The 15,205-nt window shown below is 41.6% G+C and overlaps 1 protein-coding gene across 3 annotated transcripts in view; it reads left to right on the top strand.

The window, feature by feature from the left end:
• igsf21a (immunoglobin superfamily, member 21a) overlaps nucleotides 1-15,205 on the top strand; it is a 241,803-nt gene that overhangs the window by 86,861 nt on the left and 139,737 nt on the right. The gene's annotated exons all lie outside the window — the stretch shown is intronic.

The following is a 15,205-nucleotide window of genomic DNA, read 5'->3' as shown; positions in this document are numbered from 1 at the left end:
CAATTTCAGGTGGGCATCGACGTTCTCACATATGCCCCCTAGTGGCCATTCTTATTTTTTATTTTATGTTTTTGTCTGTAAGAAGTTTGAGGTCTTCAGATCACGAAGAACAACATTTGTGAGATGCAAACCAAATTAAATGAAGCTGGATGTGTGTTTGACACCATATTTCAAGAATAGTGGAGGTAATGTGATGGTCTGGGAGTACTTTGGTGGTGATAAAGATTTGTGCAGGGTAAAAGGGATCTTGAAGAAGCAAGGCTATCACACTATTTTGAAACGCCATGCCCTGTGGACGGCGCTTGATTGGAGCCAGTTTCCTCCTAAAACAGGACAGTGACCCAAAGCACAGCTCTAAACTTACAATAACCTTTTACAGAAAAAGCAGTCAGCTGGTATTCTGTCTTTGATGGAGTGGCCAGCACAGTTGCAGGATCTTAACCCCATTGAGCTATTTTGGAAGCAATTTGACCATATGTTACATAAGAAGTACCCATCAAGCCAATCCAACTTGTGTGATGCTTCAGGAAGCATGGGGTGAATTCTCTTCAGATTATCTCAACAAATTGACAACTAGAATGCCAAAGGTCTGCAAAGATGTAATTGCTGCAAATGGAGAATTCTTGGACGAAAGTAAAGTTTGAAGGACACAATTATTGTTTCAATTAAAAATAATTATTTCTTACCTTGTCAATAGCTATATTTCCTATTCATTATGCTATACTTCCTGTTCATGTACGTTTTCATTGTATCGAGGACATTTCTTCATTAAAGTTGTGTAGTCAAATAAAGAAATGGGCAATAAAATATTTGTATACTTTATATGAAAGGCAAATTATGAGGTTTATTATATTATTGTGCAGTTACAGAGAGGTATAAGACCTTCCTTCTGAATGCTGGGGGTGTTGTCAATGGTTTGGTAACATGTGGATGCCTGGCTCTGATTCATCAAAAGGGAGGACAGTTGGAGCTAATATTGCCTGTCTTCTCTTGTTTACTCTGCCTTCTCTGTTCCTTCACCTTCTCCTTGACCTACATCTAGGTCATAAACTTCATCCTTGATCTGTCCTGATGCTCAAGTGTTCCTTCATTCCATGAATGTTGTTTCTCCGTTGTAAACTCTGTGTCTGTAATGGAGGTACATGGAGCATGTTTTGACCATTTGTACCTTTTTAAAACCATATCCTATATTTTAGAGTGAATACTTTGCACCTTTAGTTCTAGCTTTTGCATTACACACACACACACACACACACACAATGATAATAGATTGCTAATAGGTTCTTTTTTTAAATTGCTGCTAGTGAACAGTGATGTATTTTGTTGCTTTATTTTATTCTTATTTTCTGTCTAGCTATATTTTTGCTTAGATACTCTTCTTCTTAACTCTAAATACGTAGTTTGTCAGGTGCCATGTCATAAGAATTTCATTGTACAAGATTACGCTGTGTTGTTCGGTCCCTTTAAACAAATAAACCTTGAAACTAATAATTGCTAAGGTTAACCTTTTATATCACCCATCACTGGCTGTGTGTGTCAGAGTTCATAAGCTAATTTATCCTTACACAGACATGGAAGGAGAGCTGGTTGAAAGAGTCGTTCTAGAAAGAGTGTTATAACAGTTGCCTACCTGTGAGGAAGATGAAGCTGCTAGTGATGAAACTGAGATGTCGCTTTCCAGGTGCAATTGACGCTCAACGTCCCCTAACTATCCATTAGTCTCTGGCCATCTGTCGTCCTGTGTAGTTGAATCATCATCCTCAGATAGCCAAACTCTTCAGCTGTGTCAATGTTAAACGGTCATTTGACACTACGCTGGTCTGTTAATATTTAATTGAGTAATTCTTAGTTTGGACTGATTTTTCGAGCTGCTGTTGTTGTCTTTAATGCCTCTTACGTTTTTTAAGTTTGCCCTTTAATTGGTCGGTATCCCAGCTCTGAGTTTTGTTGACAGGTAGACTATCGAGCTGATCGTGAATGGACTTTTATATATGTGGATATACGTTAATATAACTTTTAAAACGTGGTAGTCTTCTCATTAGACTAGTTTGACCTTTTGTTGTATTTGCTTGATTTACTTGAAAAGCTAGCTACAGTACCTAAGATACGGCCAGTAAACTTAAACAAAAAAAAAAATCTGAGTGGAAAGACCAATACAGACCGACAGTGTAGCTGGTTATAATGGTACATGTTATGATTGTATCTACATTAAGTGAATGTGCAGCTTTTATGGCTGGGTAGTAAACATTGAAAGGTTTTGTTATTGTCTCTGTTTCATACTGGTTATTTTGTCACTGTGTTTCTTTGGCTAGCCCTAAAAAAATTGTACTAACCCTGCTTTAGAGCAGGGCCAGCTAACTTGGTTAAGCTTGTCAGCCAGACAAATGTATTTCACGATGTGAAGCATTTTACTTTATTCAACTTTAATAGCCCTTATTGGAAGACAATTTAAGCCCAATTATAAAGATTGTGCACAACCAAGACATATACAGTTTGTTTTTCTTTTGCTGAGAAATTATCCATTGGTTTTTCATTTAAATATTGTTGTCTATAAGGCTTTATTCAAGGTGCAAAATGCCTGACATTATTTGTCTTGATTTCAGTCTTTATGTTAACAAATGCTGAATTTTGATTTTCACTATGGAACCCATCTGTTTAAAAGTAAGTGGAAGAATAGCCCACTGCTGGGGTGTGGAGTCCTTGATACTGCTGTGTGCTGTTATCAAACACTACTTAGGATAGATTTCCTGGACTGAGTGTCAGAGAAAATAAATGAGGAGCAGGTGTGAACACAGTCAGTGAAATGATGTGTCCAAAGTGCAGGGAAGGGCTAGGTTGGGCTGCTGTGGAATTTGGCAGTTAGACCGGTTTTCATTCAGCCATCTCTTTTTCTCCACTTGGCCCTGATTTTCTGGGTACCCAAATAACCATGACAAAATCTAGAAATATCTAGATTTTAAAAAATCCAATTTACAACCTCATAACATGATATATTAAAATGTAATCTATGGGCAGGTCGTAGATCAGACTTAATCTCTGTATGTGGAGCCATCACTATATGTACAGTGAGACATTCAAGCATTTACCAGGTAAGGGGATAATCGTTTGTACTTCTGTTATAACATATAGCATACCAAGCATAGGTATGCGATATAATTATGACACGTTGCATGGTTGATTTTTTTATTTCATGTTTTGTGTGTGATCATCATGCATGCAAAGGTGGATCTCAGCTAACAATTATCCGTTGTCACAGTGTTGTTATGACATTATCTGGCGACCGAAATTAGGTAGCAGCAACGTTGTCAGAACCGGAAACGTTTTCTTGTTGTCGCTACAACGTAACTAATTGACGTTGTCAATTAGTCGCTAGCATCTCATAGCAACGTGGTATTTCTAAGTTTGTCATTTGGTAATTGCGAATCCCAGGCATCCTATCCAGTTGTCCATTCATTGCCCTTTTCCTCTTACGTTTTTTATATTCATACATACAGCTATTATATGTACAGCTAAGTTCACTTCTGTCCAGTCAACATCTTGACAATTTTCTCCAACCTTGTGTTTACCTGCTCTAACTGAAATCTTAAATGTGCACAACACATTTCAGCAGGATTCTACACTGAAATTTAGTTTTACAGTGAGGTATTATGTATAAATATTATACATTTACTTGATCAACCCCTTCCCAGATATAATAATGGCAATGCTGTTAGATCATCAGTCCAGACATTTTCTTCTAGCAAATTACATGACATATCCTGTAATATTCAAGAGCCCCATATGTAGCAAAAAAGTAAACCAGGTTATTGTGAGTTTTTTAATTTATTTTCCCCCCGCAAGATTTAAGTATATTTTTAATTGAATTATTCACGTTATAGGTCACATTAAAGGTGGAAAAAGTTTTGACATGATTTATCTTTATCTCATTCTTTTACATCACAAGAACCAGGCATTTTAACAGGGGTGTGTAGACTTTTTATATCCACTGTATACATTTGAAAACAAATCAGAACATCTATGTAATAAAAAAATATATATATTTATCACCCACCTCACACTCCCATGTTGGTCATCAGCACAGAAATTAAAATCAGAACTGTGTGGGACTTCATAACCATCAGGAAGGATAAAGTAGCAAATCTCATTTAGTTAACTCCAATGAAAGTGTAGGTCTTCAATGGCAATAGCCATGGTTAACAGTATTTATTTCCGCTAGTAGAGTTCTATCCTTCTCCAATCATTGACATTTTTGTCCCAGCTATCAACTGATCAAATTTAGAAATATTATCAAACTGGCCATTTTACAAATGATTAAAATATAAGTATACAAGACAATATGAATGCTTTACTCTTCATTGGGTTCTTTTCTTTTCAAATGGTGAAGAATTGTGAAACAAACAATATTATCCAACCTACAAAATACAATCACACAAACAAAGACGGACACTTTACTCTTCCTTGTCAGAAATGAGTCTGAGTGGTCTTCAATTCTGTCTTCATCTTCCTCTGCCGTTGGACCTGTTGCTGCACCTGGACATGGACAATGAAAACCAGTATAAAACAAGCGTGCCGCACAAGCCCTGAAAAGTGAAGCCAAAACGTCTCGATCGCCCCCTGGTGAGTGGTCCCAGTATAGGTCATAAACCCCGCCCTCCCCATGTTATTCAATGGGACGCGAGACCAACTAAACAATTAAATTACCCTTCAATTATCCTTTTTCCGAAGCTGGTTTCTGTCATTTACTGTAGTTTGTATCACGCTAATGTAAATTCAAGAGTTTGTTTTTAAAATAAGTTGGTTTTTAGTTAGTTATTTAATGCTCTAAAAACGGTGGTGTGACGTCGTGATTCACAGCTTTGATTGAAAGCTATCTGAGCCAAGTTAAATTTATAAGCTATTTAATTAGTAAATAAATGTAATGGGCTAGCTAACGTTAGCTAAAAGACAACAAGCCTCGTTAATAGCCATGTTAATAGCTACCAGGGGATTGTTAGCTAGAAGTTACCAATTATTTTTGTATTAGGCCTATTCTAAATTAAGGTTAAACATGATGTAAGTTAGGCTATAACATATCGTCTAGGTTTAACAAGCAAAGGTTGTACTGTACTTGGACTTGCGATTGATTACGGTATGCGCATTCTGCGAGGGAGAGTGAGGGCGGGGCACAGGGGAGGGGCCGTTGATTTCGCGGCTTTACGGCTTTACTTCCTGCTCGCTACTGCGCAGAACTACTGCGCAGAACTGGTCCCAAGATCGCTATCTGCGCAGACGCAAGTCCAAGATGTCCGCGCCGTATCGGGACACTGGTGGCTTCATTTTTCACCAATGGAAAAGAGTGAAAGGGCGTCGTCCATTTTATATACAGTCTATGGTATAAAACAGTGTCAACCATTTGATTCAATTCGTTCATAATTAACTTGTATCACTTTTACAATTTTGTCAAAAATCTTGTTGAATCATTTCTTGTGGAACTCATAGTAAAATCTTTACATTTGTGTACTTGTGAGGTGACTCGATGTTCATCTATGTTTGAAAAAGGTTACCAACCAAGCTAGTAGTTGACTTACAGTACTGTACTGTACTGTAGGTTGCTAACGTTTGAGCTAACGTTAGTTGGCTTGCTGGACTTACTGTAATTTGATGGGAACTACCAAAGTGATTTTAGCTATATGACAGATAGTTATCTATCTGCTTTGTAAAGAAGTTAAATACCTGAGATTCCTTGTCCAGAAATTATGACGGTGCTCCAGAAATGATGTCAGCTTAACGAACCAAACTGATGTTTGTTTAACTTACGTCATTTCCTAATTTGCATAATTTCCCATCAGGGTCATGAATGGATTTTTTTTTCTATTTTTACATACAAAACTCTCGTTGGGGAAAATAATATACATGCGTATTTACAAATGTTGTCCATGTACAAGAAATAATCACCTGGGGAAAAAAACAAAGAACAAATCAAAAAAGGGGGCTCTATTTAAGTCAAAATAAAAAGGCTAGAAAAAAAAACATTTAGAGCGAAGGAGATATCATCATGGTCATGGATTAAGAGAACTGCACCAACTGCACGAGATGGACGCTGCCTGTAGGAGAGGAATAATGTCGTAGGAGAGACAAAAAGTGAGTAAAAACACGCTAAATATGTTTAGTACCTCAAATTAACTTTCTTCTGTCGATTATTATTATTATATATATTTTTTAAAGTCGCTAAGGGGGTGTGAAAAGTCACTAAATCACTGTATCAATTATGTGGTCATGCCACTACGTGTTGAGAAGGTAATGTCATGGCATTACCAATCCATAACATCACGGTTGGTCGTGGTTACTTAACGTGTTAGCTGGGATGCGCGTAACCAGTTTAGTGACTGATGAAGTGCTAGTTTAATTGGTAAAAACGGAGTGTATCTACGATAATATTTGCGGATCCATTTAAATGTGATTTAGTTATCTACTCGAGGCATCGTTTCAATTTTTTTTCTCCAATGCAGTGAACAACACAGCCTAGAAGAGTTGCACTGAACAACTCAGACAGGAAATGTTTTTTTTGAAGATAATGCAACTATTTGTTAGATAGCTTTAACATGTGGCTGCCTTCAAGATTAAACATGATATGGAAGTAATCACGACATTTAAGGAGAAAATTGGTATTGGGAAGCACTTTGCCGATGATGATGATTTGCATTTGATGCTGCCACAAACTCCATCCATACAGGTAGGCCATGTGATTCTGCTTGCTTTGAATGTCAGAATATTGCATCCATTGGTTATTGTTGGCTGACTACATTGACTTTAAATTAAGAGTGCAGGGGTATGATAACAGTTTATATCTTTCATTTGCATTTTGAAAATCCATCGCTTGTGACCCTAATAATCACAGGTTACGTTCGTGCGTGGTAAAACACATTTGTGTGCGGTTATTCACGACGTGCGTTCGCGTGCATGGGGCTTCTGCAACGTTTTGACAATGTTGGTGGTTGTTGAACAAAACATCAGGCTACTGCAGATGTAGTGTACGCGCAAAAAGCTACGGATATCTTAATTTTTATATATAACAATGTCAATACCCTTTTTGGGAAATTGCTATTTATTTTTCAAACAATGTTTTGAAGTAATTAAACATGAATAAAACAAATAACAGAATAGGCTAAGATTGTGGGTTATGTTCCGATAAAAAGTCATATTCTGGAACATCGAGGTTTATTGGATTAATTGGAACACTGAATATCTGAAAGACCTTTAGCGTAATGTAGAGATGCTGCCCTATCATATTAAAGTAGAAAGCAATGGTTTAGAAACCCTTTCCAAAGGCGCTGTACAAAACCCATAAGGTAAAATGCTAATTCCGTTTTTGGCCAGCTATGTAAACTCTAACATTGATTGATCCCGCAAAAGGTGTTCAACTGGTTATAGGCTATTCCTATTTGTTTTCTAATGCCTTTTAATAAGAAAGTAATCAGTTTACATTACTGAATTTGAGTTATCAAATAGTTACGTTACTGATAATATGGACTGGTAACTGTAACTGTTTACATTTAAAAAGTAACCTACCCAACCCTGCTCCTGGTTGTGTTGTACATTAGCCCTTACCCATGGTACTTTATATTTCTCCTTATACCACAAATGCATGAGGTACTTTATTGCTTCAATGTATCACTAGAATGGTTCTCAAATGATAATTTTCCTGATCTGTGTAACATCTTTAAATTATTTTTGTTTCAAGTTTGTTAACAAACCCATTGTAAAAAAGTCATTGAGATGTTTTAACAATTATTATGCAGTGCCCTCCATAATTATTAGCAATCTTGTCAAAAAATGACATTGATGTTTATATAGATTTATATTACAACAACATTCTATGTTTACTTGGGGTAAAATCTTTCAATGAAAAATAATATTAATTAAATAAAAATAATATTTATTCTCAAGACGAAGTGTTCCAAGATTATTGGCATCTATACACATTCTTATGAAATCCCCAAAAAATACTCCTGAATTAGTCAAATAAAACAGTCAGATAAACCGGTGATAGTCCCTCAGGATCTGTATCTATATATTCTCCTTTAGTACAGAACATGTACTATATCAGTGTTCTCAAGCCCCGGTCCATGGCATATACCTCATGAAAAAGTCCCAGTGTTTGCATTGACACTTCCTTCATACAATGAGAGTTCTGCATGTATTTACTGGGATGTTTGCTATTTAGCGGTTGGAACAGAGTACTTTCCATTTCACTTCTAATTGTTTGCCACTAGTTTGATTCAGCTATTATAACCCCTTAAATTTAAGTTATGAATCTCATGAGTGTCATCTGTATAACTAATGACACTCAAAAGCTTTGACAGACATGTTAAGAGATTGTGGCAAAATTGCAGCAGAAAGCAATGTATTGTATGTCTTATATTTACATTTTCATCAACTTCTCAATGCAATTTTGATACATTTCAGTAACTACCAATTATCGACCTAAATCTTTAAGATTTCAATTTGGTGTACCTGCCTAATTTTTTTTTATTTATTTGTGTTTATTATAAATCAGATGTTCTGAACCTACTATGGAGTTTTTCTTAACCCCTGTGAATCAATATCTTGTTATTGCTTGCCCTTGGGTTTTTTGTCCTTGGTATCTATATAAGCTCAAGGGCTTTATAAAATGAATTATTAAGGCAATTCTATTACCCTAAAGGCCAAATACACTTTTTTATTCAATCACATACCTTTTTTCCAATAGCCCCAGTGTAACTAGATATGCTTGATGGGCCCTGTTATAACTGTTAAAAGAGTTTACAATGTTAGGGTAGTAGATATCGTACTGAAATCGTTCTGCCAATTTTTGTCTTTCGCAACAGGTCCACTGAGGATAAGACCATGCTTTGTCAGTCCCTGACACATTAGTTTTCAAAAACTCTGTACTATGTGACATTACTTTTGTAATGATGCCAAATGCATTTATATTTACATTTCTTTTTGAAAATTAATAATGTATTTCTACTGATGCATTTCTCTTAATTTGTATTGGGTTAATATTAGAGCAAGTTGACATTCGCTGGTTGCATTATACAAGTTGCGGATGGATGAAAATGATGGCAAAAACCCCCCAAATGGAACAGATAAAATAATTGAATATCTCGCTACTGGTTAATTACAGACAAGCCTTTAAGATCCTAGTCTGGCTAATGTAACATGTTTGCTGCATTTGGCACTGTGTGATGTTAGGCTAGCTATAAAAAATAAAAATAAAATCTAAATTGCAAATTGTCAATTTTTTCAGGACCCCCATTTAATGAAAGGCAAAAGTGATTAGGGATTTCATTCAACGGAGGTGAAAGCAATGGCTTTAAAATCACTTATCCGTCACTTATCTCTTCAGCCAGTCCCCGCATAATAGATTTTGTTGCAGTATGAGATTGTTAATGTTACACTAATTTAGTTTATTTGTCCAGTGATTAGTGGTAATGCAACTATATCGCTAACATTCGTAATATGGTAACATTCATATTTTAAAGGTCACTCGCGCGTATATAAAATTTTTATGTGTTATAGCTGACAAAATTATTTTTGATTGGTAGCTAGTTAGCTAACATTAAAAGGTTTAGCAAATGTAAAGCGGTTGTGAATAAAATGTTGTGACCTATCTTTAGCCCTTTACTAAACAGGCTAGCTAGCAAGCTATATGAACATGAGTGTTATTCAACACCAATAGCTCTCTTTGCGTCTCATAGCTAATTAGCTAATGATATTTGAATGCAATAGCTACTGTAACTTTAATTACTTAATCTGTTGACCGGGCATTAATGTAGCCAGCTGGCAAGCAAAGAAAAATGACTCCTATTATTTCTTTGTATGTCAGTTACCATGGCTGGTCATATTTTGTAAGAATGAAACAATTGAAGAACTACTCTGCCAATAATTAAGCTGCTTGGAATGACAGTTCCCCTGTTTTCACATGTTAGTACATTCATTGTGTCAACACCAAGTTACACACAAAGGCTTTCAAATACTTTTGTGCTGTAACAAGTCAAGTATATTTGTGTTATCTACTCCCATACTGCCTGAATGGACAGTTTGGGAGTAATACACTCAACCAACACAAGGGATGACAGTGTGCAATACATGCAAAGCAAGTGTCAGAATGGGAGTATTGTAACTTATGTTTAAAGGCACTTAACATTTCTTTGTGTTACTTTAAATTGACACTAACATTTTCATTTTTACTGAAAATGTATATCTGCCCCAAATATCAGTTTCTGGCCTGTTTGATTACTAATTATTGGTACCAGTCCTGAAAAAAACAAGAGCGTGTGGACATCTGCTCTTCAAACATTTTCCAAATGCATGGGAATCAATAATGAGTTGTTCCCCTCTTTGCTGCTATAACAGGCTCCAATCTTCTGGAAAGGCTTTCCACTAAATGTTGGAACATTGCTGTGGGGATTTGCTTCCATTCAGCCACAAGAGCATTAGTGAGGTTTGGTACTGATATTGGGTGATTAGGCCTGGCTTGCTGTCTGCGTACTAATTCATTAGAAAGGTGTTCAGTGGCATTGAGGTCATGACTCTGTGCAGGCCTGTAAAGTCCTTTCACACAGATCGTGACAAAGCCTTTCTTTACGGACCTTGCTTTGAGCAATTTTCAGTTTGCAACAGAAAAGAGCCTTCTACAAACTGTTGCCATAAAGAATCACAAGATTGTCCACAATGTCATTGCTTGCTTTAATGTTAAAATTTCCCTTCACTTGAACTGAGGGGCCAATCCTAAACCATGAAAAAACAGGCTAGTAGAGGAAAATCAGCTCTAAACCAGTCTGTACGTGCAGTAGGGGCATGGTGGGATAAATTGCTGAATGGGAAGGCCCATGGAGATATCTCCTCAATGAGATTTGTGGCATCTCACCTCATGCTGTGCTTGTTCTCTAATAACAAGATACCCATGTCCCTCTCACAAGAACCTGAGCACTGCTGATGGTACAGGGTTTCTTGGTGGCCTGTTGAGTGCCATTCTGCATTACACTTAATCCACCCTAGGTTAACCTCTCCTTTCTCTTTCCCTCAACCTCCAATCCATCTTCCCCTGTCTTATACTACATCTCTCAACCCACTCTGAAATCACTGTGAAGGGATAATTTCTCTGAACAGCTTAGCCAGCACAGCTGAATACCCTTAAACATAGGCAATCTACCTTTGACCTAGGCTCATGCGTGTGAATGTTGTCCCAATGCTCACTGTGTGTGTGTGTGTATCTCACATGGTAAACACAATTTAGATGGTTATGGCCTTTTAACAGCCAGTTTTATTTTAATTACTCGGGAGCAGTTGATGAAAAAAATATTGAGTACCGTGACGTCGCCCGGTATGGCGCAGCCGGGGCCCCACCCTGGAGCCAGGCCCGGGGTTGGGGCTCGTATGCGAGCGCCTGGTGGCCGGGCCTTCCCCCATGGGGCCCGGCCGGGCTCAGCCCGAACGGGCGACGTGGGGCCGCCCTCCCGTGGGCTCACCACCCACAGGAGGGACCATAAGGGGCCGGTGCGAAGAGGATCGGGCGGCAGTCGAAGGCAGGGGCCTAGACAACCCGATCTCTGGACACGGAAACTAGCTCTAGGGACGTGGAATGTCACCTCGCTGGCGGGGAAGGAGCCTGAGCTAGTGCGTGAGGTTGAGAGGTTCCGATTAGAGGTAGTCGGGATCACCTCTACGCACGGCTTGGGCTCTGGAACCACACTCCTTGAGAGAGGATGGACTCTTCACCACTCTGGAGTTGCCCATGGTGAGAGGCGGCGGGCTGGTGTGGGTTTGCTTATAGCTCCCCAGCTCTGCCGCCATGTGTTGGAGTTTACCCCGGTGAACGAGAGGGTCGTTTCCCTGCGCCTACGGGTCGGGGATAGGTCTCTCACTGTTGTTTGTGCCTACGGGCCGAACGGCAGTGCAGAGTACCCGACCTTCTTGGAGTCTCTGGGAGGGGTGCTGGAAAGTGCTCCGACTGGGGACTCTATTGTTCTACTGGGGGACTTCAACGCCCACGTGGGCAACGACAGTGACACCTGGAGGGGCGTGATTGGGAGGAACGGCCCCCCTGATCTGAACCCGAGTGGTGTTCAGTTATTGGACTTCTGTGCTAGTCACAGTTTGTCCATAACGAACACCATGTTCAAGCATAAGGGTGTCCATCAGTGCACGTGGCACCAGGACACCCTAGGCCGCAGGTCGATGATCGACTTTGTTGTCGTCTCATCTGACCTGCGGCCGTATGTCTTGGACACTCGGGTGAAGAGAGGGGCGGAGCTGTCAACTGATCACCACCTGGTGGTGAGTTGGATCCGATGGCGGGGGAGAAAGCTGGACAGACTCGGCAGGCCCAAGCGTACTGTAAGGGTCTGCTGGGAACGTCTGGCCGAGTCTCCTGTCAGAGAGATCTTCAACTCCCACCTCCGGCAGAGCTTCGACTGGATCCCGAGGGAGGTTGGAGATATTGAGTCCGAGTGGACCATGTTCTCCACCGCCATTGTCGAAGCGGCCGCTCGGAGCTGTGGCCGTAAGGTCTCCGGTGCCTGTCGAGGCGGCAATCCCCGAACCCGGTGGTGGACACCGGAAGTAAGGGATGCCGTCAAGCTGAAGAAGGAGTCCTATCAGGCCTGGTTGGCTTGTGGGACTCCTGACGCAGCTGACGGGTACCGACAGGCCAAGCGGGCTGCAGCCCGGGTGGTTGTGGAGGCAAAAACTCGGGCCTGGGAGGAGTTCGGTGAGGCCATGGAGAAGGACTATCGGCTGGCCTCGAAGAGATTCTGGCAAACCATCCGGCGCCTCAGGAGAGGGAAACAGTGCCCTACCAACGCTGTTTACAGTAGAGGTGGGCAGCTGTTGACCTCAACTGAGGATGTCGTCGGGCGGTGGAAGGAATACTTCGAGGATCTCCTCAATCCCGCCGTCACGTCTTCCATTGAGGAAGCAGAGGATGAGGGCTCAGATGTGGACTCGTCCATCACCCGGGCTGAAGTCACCGAGGTGGTTAAGAAACTCCTCGGTGGCAAGGCACCGGGGGTGGATGAGATCCGCCCTGAGTACCTCAAGTCTCTGGATGTTGTGGGGCTGTCTTGGCTGACACGCCTGTGCAACATCGCGTGGCAGTCGGGGACAGTGCCTCTGGGATGGCAGACCGGGGTGGTGGTCCCTCTTTATAAGAAGGGGGACCGGAGGGTGTGTTCCAACTATAGGGGGATCACACTTCTCAGCCTCCCCGGGAAAGTCTATGCCAGGGTTCTGGAGAGGAGAATACGGCCGATAGTAGAACCTCGGATTCAGGAGGAACAGTGTGGTTTTCGTCCAGGCCGCGGAACACTGGACCAGCTCTATACCCTCTACAGGGTGATGGAGGGTTCATGGGAGTTTGCCCAACCAGTCCACATGTGTTTTGTGGATTTGGAGAAGGCATTCGACTGTGTCCCTCGTGGCATCCTGTGGAGGGTGCTTCGGGAATATGGGGTCCTGGGTCCTTTGCTAAGGGCTGTCAGGTCCCTGTACGACCGAAGCAGGAGCTTGGTCCGCATTGCCGGCAGTAAGTCAGACTTGTTCCCTGTGCATGTTGGACTCCGGCAGGGCTGCCCTTTGTCACCGGTTCTGTTCGTAATTTTTATGGACAGAATTTCTAGGCGCAGCCAGGGGCCGGAGGGTGTCAGGTTTGGGGACCACACGATTTCGTCTCTGCTCTTTGCGGATGATGTTGTCGTGTTGGCCCCTTCAAGCCAGGACCTCCGGCATGCACTTGGACGGTTTGCAGCCGAGTGTGAAGTGGTGGGGATGAAAATCAGTACCTCCAAATCCGAGGCCATGGTCATCAGTCGGAAAAGGGTGGCTTGCCCACTTCAGGTTGGTGGAGAGTGCCTGCCTCAAGTGGAGGAGTTTAAGTATCTAGGGGTCCTGTTCACGAGTGAGGGAAGGATGGAACGGGAGATTGACAGACGGATCGGTGCAGCTTCTGCAGTAATGCGGTCGATGTATCGGTCTGTCGTGGTGAAGAAAGAGCTGAGCCGTAAGGCGAAGCTCTCGATTTACCGGTCAATCTACGTTCCTACTCTCACCTATGGTCATGAGCTTTGGGTCATGACCGAAAGGACAAGATCCCGGATACAGGCGGCCGAAATGAGCTTTCTCCGCAGGGTGGCTGGGCGATCCCTTAGAGATAGGGTGAGAAGCTCGGTCACCCGGGAGGAGCTCAGAGTAGAGCCGCTGCTCCTCCACATCGAGAGGGGTCAGCTGAGGTGGCTTGGGCATCTGTTTCGGATGCCTCCGGAACGCCTTCCTGGGAAGGTGTTCCGGTCCCGTCCCACCGGGAAGAGACCCCGGGGAAGACCTAGGACACGCTGGAGGGACTATGTCTCCCGGCTGGCCTGGGAACGCCTCGGTGTCCCCCCGGAAGAGCTGGAGGAAGTGTCTGGGGAGAGGGAAGTCTGGGCATCCCTGCTTAGACTGCTGCCCCCGCGACCCGGCCCCGGATTAAGCGGAAGATGATGCGATGCGATGCGATGCGATGCGATGCGGGAGCAGTTGATTTTATACAGTTTTTTCTCAGTTTGAGTTAATGTTTTACGTAGTTACATTCATTACAGGAGAGAAATTACTGTTAACATGATCAACGTTATTTGCTTAACCTGTGAGTGGTCGTGGTTTGGTTCATCAGTGTATGTACTCATTGCTGTAAGGAACTCGGTATAAGGGTCTCAGTTAAAAACTCTCTGGCAAGTTAGGTCTGGAAAGATTTGGACACTTACACTATTTTCATAATTTTGGCTCTGTATGCCAACACAATGGATTTGAAATGAAACAACTGAGATGCAGACTTTCAGCATTAATTCAAGGGGTTGAACAAAAATATCACACAGTATGAAATGTTTAGGAATTGCAACCATTCTCATACACAGTCCTCTTATTTCAGGGGCTCAAAAACAATTCGACAGATTACCACAATCATAAATACAATTTTCATTTTTAATACTTTGTCGAGAATCCTTTGCAGGCAACGGAACGCATGAGCATCAACAAACGCTGGGTTTCCTCCTTTGTGATGCCTTGCCAGGCCTTTACTGCAGCTGTTTTCAGTTTCAGTTGTTGTTTGTTCGTAGGTCATTCTGCATTACGTTTTGTCTTCAGTGAGTGAAATGCATGCTTAATCGGTTTGAGATCAGGTGATTGACTTGGCATTGCCTTCAAAAACTCC

This window comes from Esox lucius, chromosome 17, assembly GCF_011004845.1.
Source record: "Esox lucius isolate fEsoLuc1 chromosome 17, fEsoLuc1.pri, whole genome shotgun sequence".
NCBI classification, from domain to species: domain Eukaryota; kingdom Metazoa; phylum Chordata; class Actinopteri; order Esociformes; family Esocidae; genus Esox; species Esox lucius.
The sequence above is the reverse complement of the archived record's forward strand: the minus strand, read 5'-3'. Positions and strand labels throughout refer to the sequence as shown.